This window comes from Osmia bicornis, chromosome 7 (assembly GCF_907164935.1).
Source record: "Osmia bicornis bicornis chromosome 7, iOsmBic2.1, whole genome shotgun sequence".
Lineage (NCBI taxonomy): Eukaryota > Metazoa > Arthropoda > Insecta > Hymenoptera > Megachilidae > Osmia > Osmia bicornis.
In genome coordinates this window covers 8,465,994-8,482,280 of record NC_060222.1, presented here as the reverse complement: position 1 = coordinate 8,482,280, position 16,287 = coordinate 8,465,994, and positions in this window count along the sequence as shown.

The window sequence follows — 16,287 nt, the reverse complement described above, 5'->3', positions numbered from 1 at the left end:
GTTTAATTATGAATAATAATCAAGAAATTAACAGAACATGGAAAGCCAAAAATTGAAGATGTTCTAATTTTGAAACTCGTTATTGAGGATACCAGTTTTATACGTATTTGTTAACAAGGGTAAAGATGATTCGTAAAAGTAACAAAAATATAATATATAAAAATATAAAAATATAATGATATGCGCGCGCTGAGATCACACTTGGAGGTTTACGATTTTTATAACGATCGCGGGAGATGATTGTTGCAATCCCGTTTTCCTCTGTATTAATTCGAAATTTGGCGTATGTCCGCCGTGAGGATACACCCTAGCCAGAGATACTCTCGGCACCCTCGAAAGAGCAGGACTAGGATGTCCCTTTGATTTAATAAAAGAATGACAGAAATTATAGAAAACGAAATCGCAGCACGATAATAATTGAACGTTTTTATCGATACCTCAAACGTTGGAACGATCTGACCGGAGGAATTCTCGGAACCCAAGAAGGGCTGGACAGATCGCCCGTTTTGCCAGTAAATTGTCGTCGTGTTCAAAAATGGTACAGAATCGACTTACCGAAACGCTGTTTAGTTATTACAAGATAATAAATTTGCTTGTAGATTTCTATATAGTATTCGCTGGTTAATCTGGAACACCAAAGAACGGTAAAATATCGATCACTGCACTTGTCGCGTCGGAAAATGAATTAAACGGACGAGTACGTCGACGAGAGACAAGCGATTACGAACAGGAAAAGAGCAAATAAATATTTAATTACGCGGCATGAAGCTAATACGATTGATTACGCGAGCAAACGATTTAAAACGAGAAAGAAAGATAGAAATTTAGGTAGAAGGAAAATTTAACGTGCGCGTCTATGAGTCCTTATTCAGAATTCTGATTATCTTAACTCGCACGGCACTCTGCCTCGCTACGCGGAGGACTTTACCGCAGAGAAAATATCGCGAAGTTCCGAATAACTCTGTCTCTCGGACACACGGGCTCAAGATCACGTACCTCGACGATTGATCGATCAAGAGTGTCGAAATTTGCGCGAGATCGACGGGCGTAGGGCCCGTCGCGCGATCATCGTCCTTGGAGGGGACGGATTGACGAATCGTGGCACGTGCTCGGAAGTGTCGCGTGCCCGGTGATTGGCTAAGACGCGCGAGCTAGACGAAGATCCTTCATCCCCTTTCTTTGGTGTTCCTTTTCTTTCTACTTCGTCGCCATGGTAGTTTCAACGGTTTTCTAGAAACTACGCAGTATTTCCTTTATGCGTATAACTTCTAAATACAGCTATTGATTTAGTTTAATTATCAAAATGATGAACTATTATTATTAAATGGATACTATTGACTTGATTGGAATTCAAAATGGAATTAAAATGTATAAATTAACAGATGAAGCCGTCATCCGTATTTCCCTTAACAGGATCAGAATTATTTACTTGCCTGATTAATAACAAAGATCTTTTAGCGTAGAAGCGGAGGATGCATTTACGATAGTCGCAATGCCGATAATGCATTCATTTACACTCTTTCGCATAACTATTTCGGTGGAATCGACATTTCGTTAGCAATGAATTTAAACATTTCTACCAGAACATTCCTTTGTTCAAAATTCGTCGTTGTCGTTAGGTAGTTCTTAGAATTTCGAATACAATGATGTTTATTGCTTCGAACGACCCTTGATTTTCGAACGGCGGCCGAACGTTCTCGACGTTAGGCTTTGTAAAGGTTCTCATTTATTTTAGTTTCGTCGTTTAAATTCATATCCATCCATCCATTCTTTTCACACTATCATTCGGTCAGGTAATAATGATCCTGATCGGACCGGCTGACGCTTTGTGCAAATGAGAGGGAAAGAGTTTCCTCGACAAGGAAGTTATTACGGTTTTCCCGTTTCTACGCAGTTACCAAGGGAAATTCCCGGAATGCGAAGCACTGGATAACTGCGTAGCGCTGGTGTTGTGCTAACGGCTCTCTCTCTCTCTTACGAGCTAACGCGAGTTTTTGTGCGTTACCCGATTGTAAACTGTCTTATATATCTATGGTTGGCGACGATAGTTTCAAGGAGGGTCACGTAAACTATTGTAAAGAAGGAAACCGAAACGACCTTTCCTCGTGTACCTCGCATGAGAAATTCTCGGAACCCCAAAGGGCTTGACAAGATACACGATTCCAGGGTAGAATAGAATAAAGAAGAGAAAGCAATAGAAGAAGTCAAAAATAGAAAAGAATTAAACTCAAACTCTTCCTTGCACACCCCTGCATGAGAAATCCTCGGAACCTCGAAAGGCTTGTCAAGGATGTACAAGGTAGAGGAGGAATAAAAAGATTGGCGGAAAAGTGAAACACCCACCTCACGACCCTTACATGAGAAATCCTCGGAACCCCAAAGGGCTTGATAAGGGACGCAAGGCGGATAAATTTCAAAATTTCCGCCGGGGCGTAACAACTGTATGTTCCATTTTCCTTATCTCCAACTTGAACTTGACACCTTATCGTCGCTTCAACTATACCTCACCTCGTGTTAAAAATTAATATACAGGATTGCCTCGAAACAAGCAAGTGGTCTCTGCTTCGAAATAAGCAACTCGCTTCGGATGATACTGACATAGTGGGATATATATTAACTGTGAGTAACAACAACATACAAAATATACAAAACTCCTTGTTGATGCGCCAATGAAAATGAGTTTTACAACATATTTAAATTTTCTTCATTTCTTCAAGAGTGGCATTTAAAACATCTTTTCGTATATTACATATCCATTTATGTATATCAATAATTTTGGGAACATTTTGAATATTTGTAATTACATGTCCTGTGTATTATTTAAAACCTATTAACTGAAACAGCAATAATTATATAACATTCGTACACAGATGTGTACTAATATTAAAATAATCGTCAAAAGAAATAAGAGGGAGTGTAACACGCAATTAGTAAATTGGAGCATGTTTCGTTCATGTGATTCTAAAAATTTGAAAACAATTTAAATGAAACTTACCCATTCGTTTCTAAATTAACCTGCTACGCTGAAAGCAGATAATTGTCACTGGGTCACTGTATCGATTCTGAACATTCCACGAGGAAACACCTGGCCTATTATTCATACCTAACTACCCAAGTGTTACGCTCACTTATTAATGAAATTTTGCCACCTTGTAGAGCTCGTCGCCCTGAACACGCCTATACCCCCTTTTGGAGGCAGACGGCTAATTGTTTAAAAGATATTAACAATTAAAGTTAGTTACTCCTTACATTGAGAAGTATGACAAACTAACACATACAAATGCTTAGCTCCGCGGTAAAACGCTTGTCTCGCAATCTAGTTGTCTACGGTTCAAGTCCATGTATTCCCAACTTTTTTTTTCTTTTTTCTTTTTAATGATAATTTGTCTCTTTTTGAATAACTATTACAATTGTGCTATAACCATTGCATATATTAATAATTAATTACATGTGCTGAAATTTTTTTGGAATTTAAGTTATCTTTTCTATCCAATACGTACATTAACACCCTTACCGCATTCAAAATTTACACGCGTTTATTTGTTATTATTTGTTTTTACATGTTCAATTTATTTAATTATATTTATTTAGTTACATTCATTTATACTACCGTGCAAATTTATAATTTATATTTACAACATTAGAAGAAGACGCAGAAGACATTGGTGAAGAATCTAAAACAAGAGGACAGAAATTATATACGTATTTTATGCAAATTAATTGTGTGTGTGTGTGTGTGTGTTTATAATAACAAATAAACGCGTGTAAATTTTGAATGCGGTAAGGGTGTTAATGTACGTATTGGATAGAAAAGATAACTTAAATTCTATAAAAATTTCAGCACATGTAATTAATTATTAATAAATGCAATGATTATAGCACAATTGTAATAGTTATTCAAAAAGAGATAAATTATCAGTATAAAGAAAAAAGAAAAAAAAAGTTGGAAATACATGGACTTGAACCGTAGGCAACTAGATTGCGAGTCAAGCGTTTTACCGCGGAGCTAAGCATTTGTATGTGTTAGTTTGTCATGTTTCTCAATGTAAGCAGTAACTAACTTTAATTGTTAATATTTTTTAAACAATTAGCCGTCTGCCCCCAAAAGGGGGTATAGGCGTGTTCAGGGCGACGAGCTCTACAAGGTGGCAAAGTTTCATTAATAAGTGAGCGTAACACTTGGGTAGTTCCCCTCGTAAGTGCAATAAATGAGGGGAGTTCACTGGTCCGATCATGAAAACAACTGTTCTACCGAATGTATTTCCTCGTTTCTCAGTGACAATTATCTGCTTTCAGCGTAGCAGGTTAATTTAGAAACGAATGGGTAAGTTTCATTTAAATTGTTTTCAAATTTTTCATCATTAACGTAGCCTCCAATTCTAACGTTTATTACTTATTCCACTTCAAACACTTTTATTTGTTGTTTAGAATCCTTAGAATTTCCTTTTTCACATTATAACAGGCGACAAGAGATTAGGTTCGGTATTCATTTTAAACGACTAATAAAATAATTTTTAACAAAAAAAACATCCGACTTCGAAATGCACTAAAAAGTATAAAATAATTTCTATTTCATTTATACCAATATTCCATAGCTATTAATAATATCTACTTAATCGTTAAATAGGATACCAAATACATTTCAAAGTTTTCGGAGGCGGCGCAAAATTAAAAACTTTTCCTCTACTAGAAAGATTCTAACTCCGGCGTCGGCAACCTATGATAAATCACCCATTTGATAGTTTCAAGTACACTCAGTCCCATCGAAGCTGTCGCAGTGAAGTTGGCGCGCTAACACATTCAAGCCGCGGCGGCGTTAGCGCGCCAACTTTACTGCGACAACTTCGATGGGACTGAGTGTACACAATATTCAACGGGAATCAACAAACCCATTGCGAATTAACTATACTGCAGTTCACAAGTGACCGCACTTAACTCGCGCCGCTAGTGACCTACTGAAGTTTAGGGAGATTTTTAATAGTGCGTGTGATTCCCCTTTACAGCGTGCTTCTTACTATAATAGAAACAATATATATGTATATATATGTATATATATATATTATTTGTCTATAATAGACAAATAATAGAAATTTCATTGTATCGTGATACTTTACAATATCATCACCGGTTATCAGTTATCGTACGTCATATATTTCTGCCCACCATTTATATGTTCGCAAAGTATAATAAGAAGCAAGCTGTAGAGGGGAATAACACACGTTATTAAAAATCTCTCTAGACCTAGTGAGCGGCGCGAGTTAAGTATGATCTCTTGTGAACTGCAGTATAGTGCGTGTACATCAGGAGTGCTGCCAATTTCTCATATAATCGTTACAATTACAAATGTTTTCAGCCGGACCCATAATTTTTCTCTTACGACTTATTAATTACCAAGTTTGCCATACCGCATTCAAATCGTTATAGGTAGCATCGTTTGTTCGGGTATTTTTAATTTTGCGCCGCCTCCGAAAACTTTGAAATGTATTTGGTATCCTATTTAACGATTAAGTAGATATTATTAATAGCTATGGAATATTGGTATAAATGAAATAGAAATTATTTTATACTTTTTAGTGCATTTCGAAGTCGGATGTTTTTTTTGTTAAAAATTATTTTATTTCACACTTTTTAGTGGACCCAGTAGTATTTGTAGAATAGTGTAACGTGATTTTAGATTTCTGTTGCTTCGCTAATAACCATAAACCGAAAAAAAATTGACCGAATTTAAGTTGTTAGTAAACAACAAATTTCATAAACTTTTGCAAGTGAGATCATCGCAGATAAACCTCCTACTAAATGTGAAAGGTTTCATCGCTATCGGTACATTCCCTGCAGCATAAACGCCGGAAGATATAAATGAAGTATTACGTATTTTGCGATAAAAGTCGTTAGGAATGAAAAAATACAACAATTTTTTTGCAGGACCAATTAGAAGATATACTCTACAAGATGCAAAATTTTCGATCCGACTGGTCCATCCGTCTCGCGGTAATCGGTGAAAAATGTAAATCAAGCATTACGTTCTTGCAATAAAATCGTTAGCAATGAAAAAATGCAAAATGCCTTTCTCACGGGACCAAGTCCGAGATATACTCTACAAGATGCAAGGAGTTTCGTTCCGATTAGTTCATCCGTTTCGGAATAATCGGCGAACATTCATTTAGAAAAAAATGTCGTTAGGAATGAAAAAATGCAAAATATTTTTTTACTGGACCAATGGGGAGTTATACTCTATAAGACGCAAAAAGTTTCGTTCGGATTGGTCTATCCGTCTCGCAGTAACCGGCGACCGTACGCCGCGCGTACATGAAATAGTACGTTTTTTTGCAATAAAAAGCGTTCGGAGTGAAATAGTGTAAAATGTTTTTATAAAGGGACCAATCGGGAGACATACTCTACCAAATGCAAGAGGTTTCGTTCCGATTGGTCCATCCGTCTCGGAGCAATCGGCGAACATACATTTAGAAGAAAAAATCATTAGGAATGAAAAAATGCAAAATATTTTTTTTACAGGACCAATGGGGAGTTATACTCTATAAGACGCAAAAAGATTCGTTCGGATTGGTCTATCCGTCTCGCAGTAACCGGCGACCGTACGCCGCGCGTACATGAAATAGTACGTTTTTTTTGCAATAAAAAGCGTTCGGAGTGAAAAAGTGTAAAATGTTTTTATAAAGGGACCAATCGGGAGACATACTCTACCAAATGCAAGAGGTTTCGTTCCGATTGGTCCATCCGTCTCGGAGCAATCGGCGAACATACATTTAGAAGAAAAAATCATTAGGAATGAAAAAATGCAAAATATTTTTTTTACAGGACCAATGGGGAGTTATACTCTATAAGACGCAAAAAGTTTCGTTCCGATTGGTCTATCCGTCTCGCAGTAATCGGCGACCGTACGTCGCGCGTACATGAAATAGTACGTTTTTTTGCAATAAAAAGCGTTCAGAGTGAAAAAATGTAAAATGTTTTTATAACGGGACCAATCGGGAGGCATACTCTACCAGATGCAAAAGGTTTCGTTCCGATTGGTGCATCCGTCTCGGCGTAATCGGTGAACATACATAAAAAAAAAAAAAAAAAAAAAAAAAAAAATATATATATATATACACATCGAATTGAGTATCCTCCTCCTTTTCGAAGTCGGATAAAAATGTTCTACCAGTTCAGTTTTTTTATTGCGCTATATCAACGGGGTGCCAAGCCGTTCGTTCGCGACCTACATACGTCAGGCCCGGTTTTCGTACCAGACACTGACTGCAGTCCCTGGGAATGCGCGCTATACGCGCTCGAATTGGTCGGTGTTGTTTGTTATTAACTCGAAAACCAAGCATTAACCAACATTTTGGTAAAGGAAAAGGTTGTTTAGAATCACCTTAACAATCATCCCTCTTCGGCAGTCGAGGTATTCGCGGACACCCTGTACATCTTACTAAATATGAAATATTTTTTGCTATAACAGTAGTTATTAACAAATTCCATAAATTTTTGCAAGTGGGATCATTGCGAATATACCTTCTACTAAATGTGAAAGGTTTCATCGCAATCGGTACATTCCCTGCAGCATAAACTTTTTCCTTTGCCAAAATGTTGGTTAATGCTTGGTTTTCGAGTTAATAACAAACAACACCGACCAATCCGAGCGCGTATAGCGCGCATTCTCAGGGACTGCAGTCAGTGTCTGGTACGAAAGATATAAATGAAGTATTACGTTTTTTGCGATAAAAGTCGTTAGGAATGAAAAAATACAAAATATTTTTTTTTACGGGACCAATGGGGAGTTATACTCTTCAAGACGCAAAAGGTTTCGTTCCGATTGGTCCATACGTCTTGGAGTAATCGCTGAACATACTTTTAAAAAAAATGAAAAAAAAAATACATACACATCGAATTGAGTATCCTTCTCCTTTTCGAAGTCGGATAAAAAAAGGATTCCGCCTTACGGTGGTCGACTGTATGGAGGAGTTTTCTCCAATGGTCTACAGCAGATTGCCTGAATTCACAACGCAGGCGGTGAGAGATATTTTTTAGGATTTCTTTTGCCAATCTAATAAGTGGGGATTGCGCAGTCGGAGTTATGCGATGGAGCTTATGCAAAATATTAACAATACGTCGCCTTTTACTTTGCAATCGAAGTATTTTACCATTAAGGTATTTATCAATACTATTAATGCGGTATGTAGAAAATTTCGGCACTAATTCAGATGTGACTTCGTTAATAACGCTTGTAACTGTTTGTAGTTCACGATCGATTTCATTTAAACACAGGTTACGATTATCAGGGATGGGTGCTGTGTATTTCTGGCCAAGTTTTTATGTGAATTTATCCCAATCTGTAGCTTTAAAATTTTTGCGCTGTATTTGGGCAGTAGTGGGGCAAGATAACATCGAATCATTCAAAAAGTTGAAATTTAAGGCAATAGCCATATGGTTACTGTCATATGGCAAGGTAATTGTCCTATCATTACTAGTGTCCAAACGAGCATCTGTGAGAAAGACATCGAGAAACGTTTGGGCCGGCTTATAAGTCGGCGATTGGGGAGGAATGACCTTAAGCTTGTACCGTTGTTCATATGAAGTTTCCCATTGTTGGAAAAATCGACCCCGTCTATTATACGTCCTATCACCCCAATGTTTACACCTCGTGTTGAGATCGCCAGCTATAATATAGTATGTATTTGTTAAATAAATGGTGTTACTCCTCTCGCGATTCTGGAGTAAGTGCCATGCCGTTCCTCATGGTCCTCCTACCAGAAGATGCAAGATCTTCCCCACTCCGTGGCCAGATCCTTCTAGAAAATCCTTATCTTTTTACACGTGCCATGCAGCACCATGACTTCGGGTCATCGGTCACACGCGCGTTCCTTTGAGGATCGGTGATCGAACTCTCTATCGCCGTTCCATAAACAAAACGTCCGCGACTCTTAAGGTGGGTACAGACATGCAACAGAATACAGGAACGTATCTCCGTCGCGCAACACACTGTGCAACATTTGCCGTTGCGCGACGATGTTACGTTGTGGACGTACACAGAATCTCGTGGCGTATCATCAGCGCGTAGCATTATGCCGTCCCATCAGTTCATGCTTTGTGTGCACGTCCGAACTTGCATAGATGGGGTGTATCGTGAATGCGTAACATTTCTTTGATGTGACGGTGGAAAACCGACAATTGATGGGACGTTGCGATGTTACGATGTTACGCTGATACGCTGTTACGGTGTGACGTCCACACTTGATACACGACGGAGTTACGTTACTGTGTTCTGTTGCATGTCTGTACCCATCAAGTATCAAATACCGCCGGCCTAAGTCCGATGACAGACGTATGGCTCGGGATATCGATAGCCTAAAGAATCCTGAGAAATCCTTGAAAAGCAGGTCAAAGCCCCAAATGCAATGACCCTGTCACGTGTCAACCCTTGAATACGTATTGACGCTAACATATTAATATTCTCCAAACCCAGTTTACAAAGGAGCATATCTAACTCATCAATGAAAAGTCTTCTATTATCATTAGTCGCATAAATGCTTATCACAAACAAAGTTTTCCTTAAGCTAGTAGTTAATTTAATTATCGTACATTCTATGATTTCGAAGGTATTGACATACGGGAGGTGAACAGTCTCAAAGTTAATATTCTTACTCACAAGTATAGCTGTACCCCCACCGTGATGGCTCCTAATTACATAGTGATCCCTGAAGGAGAGCTTATGCTTAGAGTTGAGCTTAGTCTCAGACAGTAATAAGATGCTATGCCTATATTTATGGATAAAATCCATTAATTCAAGTCTGTGGTGGAGCGCACCTAAAGAATTTACGTTAACGGGGTGTCCTGCTTTACAAGGTCGAAATAATCGATTGTTTTTTTATTGCCTAAATCGATAGATAAACTATCCAAGAATGTATACACAAAGTTACAACGGCCAATTCGAAGTATTTTTAAAGATACTGCTTTTAAGATACGAACGCAGGTAAGCAGCATTGTAGCGCTCGACCGCGAACGAAAGACCACGGACACGCGAGAATCCGAACAGCTAATAGTTATTACAGTAATTTAGAACAGGCGGAAGGGCTATTATATGGAGCAGGAATAGCTGATTAACAGATCACTGGTGTAAGTTGTTGTAATCAAGCAAAGGCAGGCCAGCATTATATATGTATATGTATTAATATATTTTATTATATTTTAGTATCAATTATATAAGTGAATAAAGAACAAAACATTATGTACTATTTAATAAACACATTATAATAATAAATTTAAGGAATAGGGACTCATGTCTTATGTTAACGCGCTCATGGTAAAAGTAAGAAACAGAACAAAGGAAAAACGAACATATTCCCTAGTCGGTAACTAGGGGATCGATTACCATCTACAACATAAGTAACCAATAATTAACATTTTCTCCTACCGAAAACTTTAAACCGCGATTTCTCCACTTTTCACTTTTACGATTCTTTAAAATTGGCGGGCGTGATAGCACAAAAACTATGCGACCTATTGAACTAAATCAAAGCTTATCCTCTTCAGAATTAAATTCTTTTCTAGGTGAACTAAAAAGATTGTTAAAAAATTCTTTTTAAATCATTTTTATAGCACGTTAAAGTGAAATATTGTTTCCAAAAAATAGACATTCTTCGTATCAAACTAAAAAATGTATGATTTCGCACTTTTTTCTGCTTTTTCTTAGTTCACCCAGAAGAAAAAAAAGTCAGCATTAAAAACCATTTGGATTTTTTCATTTCAGACAAGAAATACGACCAGCATCTTTCCCGCCAATTGGAGACTGCAGTGGAAAGGCGCTCCGCGAATTGACTGATAACTCGGCCATATTGTACAATTTTATAACACCAAAAATTTTTTTGAACACATTAAATATATGTATAAATATACCTGCAAGTTGATGAAGAACAATTGTTTCCTTCCCTTACAAAAAAATTCGCAAAAAAATCGATTTTTTCGACCTTGTAAAGCAGAACACCCCCTTAATGGCAGCAATTTCAACGGAGTGCAAATCATCGTGGGCCGCCATTTTGAACAGAATTAAATATAGAATTTAGAATAAAGTCAATTTTCTCAGTATTCGCTGCAATTTGCACCGCTAAAGTTTTAAATTGGCTAGATACTAATGTTCCGTGACGAACACACGGGACCCTGCTTGCTAAATTTATATTTCTTTTATTTTCTGTCGAATCGTTTTAATGCTACTTAACAATAGCCTTGCCGTCGAGTGGCTGGCGGGTTTGTCCTCGGAAGGGCATCTGGGGTGCAGACCGCTGGCACGTTTATGGTACGCAAGCCTGCAGGGTCAGTTCAGTAAATCCTTTGATTTATATGCAATAGATCACTATTTTCAGCGGCCTTGCAGGCACCATAAACGTGAATTTCCGAGGGGCCTTGTGACCGGACCTGATGGCCAACATCTGGGTCAGTTTCCGGGACCCAGGCCCAGCGGGGGTTCCACTCTGTTGTCAGAACTTTGCGCGTTTTCGCATACCACCTCCACTGACACCCTTTTTCTCCGCACGGACCTCGTTTCGGACGCTCGGGGTGGCTGGGGTCAGTGAGCCCACCATGTCATTGGCCAAAATACGTACCAATCAGGGGATGAGGCCGACTCCCACGATTTGGAAAAGTCAAGAGGTTCTTGAAGGAGTCGGTCTCATCAGTCTGTTTAGAATTCATGAGGAGAACGGTTCACTCCTCAAGGGAAACATCATATTCCCGCACTGTAATACAGTTATAGAACATCACGTCAATTTATTCGTGCAAATTGTCGAACAATAGTCTGTTTCTTTTCTATAATTAAAATCACCAATATATCTTGCTTACATTTATTGAACATTCAATCAGAACACACCCCAATTATTCCTATCACCTTAAAGGGTCGTAGGGACGTGCGTGATCTAAGTTATCGGTGCGACATCGAACAGAGATTTACGACCTCTGTTGACCCGGCTCTCAACGCATCCTATGGTCGTAGCTTATCGCGTACTGCACGTAAAAACAACTAATGAAGCGATGTCCGCCTTAAGAGCGAGCGGCGTGGAGGTAATCTGATACCGTTCGATATGGTGGCTAACGATAACGCGGTGGACTACGTGCACTGGAATGACCCAAACGAGCTCGTCTATAGATTACGTCTTCTCGTATCCTCGAAATCCGCAGGACATACGGGGCATGACAACGAGATCGTTTCTATAATCGAAGAACTTCGAGAAGCCGGGTTGATTATAAATTGACGCGTTCGTAAAGCATGATGTTAGTTTACAAACATGAAGAAGGTGAAGAGCAATCATATCACGGACGAGAAGATACAGCTGGTCAACGAGTAGAAAATCATGATGTTTATTTAGCACAGAAATTTCTACAACGATAGGGAAATACAGTTTTCATTGAGTGATTAGGATTTAATTCTTCTCACAATTTATGAATAGGAGCGAACAATGTTCTATAATATAATAATTTGTATTTTAAAATGTTTGTAAAATTATAAAGATTATATGAATAAATAATTTTTAAGTTTTATATTGTGTTTATTTTACTACGTCAATTACAAGAAAATGCCATGCAAACTGTTAGGTGAAAATTAAAGTGATGAAACGGCCGCGGGAAGACATAAGATGTAATTTTTTAATTAGATATAATTTCGTAAATGAAAGAAGTAGGAGGAAGGGTGGGGTAAAAAATAAATTACATTGATACCTTTTGTATATTTTTTTTATTTGAAAACCAGAAAACCTCCAAAAGAAGAAAGGAAACAAACTAAAATAAAAATATAATAATACTAATAAAACGAAATAACATAAGATATATAATAATAATAACATACGATATATAATAATACGGTAATAATAAAATAAGATATGATAGATAGAGCGGAAGGAGGAGGATCACCAATCCGGCTATAACAGATAAAATAAAATATGCATTAATACGCAAATTTAATAAATCTAATAAATCAGAACAGACAAGCAACTTACATCATCGTGGCGGGCGAGTTCGTGCAGGAATTCGTGGCGGCGATACGGAAGTCGTCACACGGTGTGATGCCAAGAAGAGGACCACAGATGTCGTGAACATCTTTCAAGATATATAATAAGGGCGAGCGGAAGGAGGAGGATCACCAACCCGGCTATAACAGATAAAATATGCATTAATACGCAAATCTAATAAATCTAATAAATCAGAACAGACAAGCAACTTACATCATCGTGGCGGGCGAGTTCGTGCAGGAATTCGTGGTGGCGAGCGGAAGGCGGAAAAACACTACCACCAATCCGGCTATAACAGATAAAATAAAATATATATTAATACACAAATCTAATAAATCTAATAAATCTAATAAATCAAAACAGACAAGCAACTTACATCAATTTCGTATCCGAATTGATACCGCAGGTCGAAGACGTCGATGTTCTGGCAGTGCCTTCGCACTCCTTCGACCCACAGTTAATCCAGATTTCTCCGGTTGGCAGCTCGCTCCCGACGAACTCTTGCAACGTCCACCACGTAGACAACTCCCAATTGACTCATTGCACCCGCTTTTAAAAAAACAATTAATTAAAAAACAAATAAAATTAACACGCTAAGAGTAATTGCTAAAAAACTACTTACGCTCTGTTTTCAAAAATGCGGCCAACGCCTCAAATTGTAACGATGTGATTTTGCGCGCCATTGTAAATAACGAAAACACGTCGGTGATGCGTTTATAAAGCACTGAGAAACATCCCCCTCCAAACTTTAAGACACTCGGCACTTCCAGTATCATGCTGCAAATTCTGAAATTAATCTGTCGAACGACTCGCATGAATTTGCAAGGTTTGTAAGAACTCCGAGTCAGACGTCTCTCTCATGAAATTGCAAAGTTCGCAAGAACTCGAAAGCCTACAGGCTTATAAAGATACTTGGAAATTAATAATATTTTACTCGTGGAGCAAAGAATAAATTATGTTTTTACGAATAATTATTTATTTTATAATGTCCCCAAGGCAATGTTCTTGTGGATTGTGGAATTATGAATCGTTTATCATCGTAAGGACTAAGCACCTTCTTTTCTTCACATATAGAATATACATTGTGCAATTTTGAACGAATACATCTCTGTTCACGATGCACTTCTAAACGATCATACAAGCAACGTATATAATCATCGAAGGAAATAGTTTTCCTAATTACGTTACTTTTGACACCCTTCACTTTTTTCGTGTCCCGTTTGCCCTCTACGCGCAAAGCATACATTTTCGACCGAAGTCCGACAAACTCAGTCATTATACACCCATTATTTTCATCCTTCATTAATCCCGGTACTTTTTTATTTACTCGTGGCATACTGTAAACATTGTCCTCGGTATAGTCGCTCGTGTCAAACCATTGTATATCGCGTTTCATTACATCGTATATGTCGTCACATTCCAGTTCGTATATAACACTGTCTGTGTCTGTGTATAATATTTTACAAAGATGTTTAAGTTTCGGCCAAACATAATCATGATGGAATTCGTACAAACATGTTTTTGATATATCCAAAATACACATACCAACATAAATGGGTTTTCTAAATTTAATTTCCAACTTTCGCATCTCTATTGCAACCAAATGTTCCGAAAATATTGATCTGCTATGAAAATTTGGTTTTGCTATCAGGACCTCAGCGCCGTATCTGCCTTCCCAATTTGTAACTAATTTAACGTCTACATGATTTCTAACGTTCTGCATAGTTTTACCAAAGACTGCATTATTCATTAATTTAAATAAGTTCTTTTCAAAATCATTTTTAGCTACAGTTCTAAGTTGCGTGTTTAAATTAATGTATTCGTGAAGCCATGGAGATTGTTTAAATTCTAAAACGCGATGAATTATAGAAACTTTTAAGCCATGATTTATGCATTGTTGAAGATTGCGGTAATGGATGATGTAACGTTGCTTATCCTGAACTGTAGCGAGTAGTTTCTCATGTTTGGCATTAGGAGGCTTCTCGCGTATTGGACAAAAAGGTAAATCTGCATGCTTATCGTGTAATTCTAGCGGGTATTTCAAATCGACCTCCAAAATATATCCAATGTTCGAATTTTCGGATATCGCATGAATGTTAAAAGTTTTAATTTCATTATCGTCTAACCACTTAAACTCGCCGTAAGGTAAATACTGCGACATTGCCCATCCATACAAGTTATTAACGTCGAAATAAACTAAATATCGCGATGGTTCTTCGGAATTGTACGAATCCATGTATTTATTATTGGCCTTTGCGTATCGATTAGAACATTGACTTAAACCACCACGTATGCCGCGCTCTATGAAAAGTAGCATATCGATATCTGTCAATAATTCTAATTCGATACGCGTGTGCTTCAGCATTGCATCCCACGTAAAACCGGGTAAAGTATAGTAATATGCAGGATCCAATTTGTAATTTCTCAAACAGCTGCTACGAAAATTTTCAAAAATGTCGGCCAATAATAAAACGTCTGTTTTTAGATATAAATCGCTATATTCGCCAAGTGTTTTTATATTAAAACTGTGCCAGACTTTTATCGCGTGGTCATAATCCTGCTGTGAAACGGCACAGTCGCTTAGTTGATTATAAAATTTGTCACATGTCGGCAATGTCGTCTCGTTCAGTTTCATGTAGTCGGTAACATAATCGTATGGAAAAATGCCTTTTCGTGTAAGCAAATCAAATCTTATCTCGTTCAAAAAATTAAATTTCCCTAAATACGAACTCAATTTATCTAAACTTGAATTTAAAAATTTGAATGAATCTATAAATCGAAGCGAAATTTTGTAACGTTTTAGATTCGTTGAAAATGAAATATATTTTTCTTTTGTAATTGGCAAGACTGATGTCGAGCCTTCGATAATCGTTACCAATTCTTTTATTACAAAATGGGCATCGTATGCCGATAAGTTATGAAACTCTATTGGTATAAAATGTTTATTTTTATAATTTAAATCACATCCCTGATGAGCAGGTCCTCGGTAACGACCAGTGAAATGGCAATGATCTCGAACTTTTGTTTCGTCGATGTCGAACGGTTTTTCGCAAATATAACAATGCGTTGCATTCATATAATTTTCCCTTTCATCACCCGTCAAATTTGTCATGGGCACAATCGTATTAAATAATGGTGCAATTTTTCTTACAAGGTTCTCAAGTTCATTCACGAACCATTCAGCACAGTCAGGACCCCGATACGCGCGATACTCGCACACCGATGCGTTGTACGAACAGTGAAAATAATATCCCATACTGTATGCTTCGTGCTGCTGGTATGCATTGCA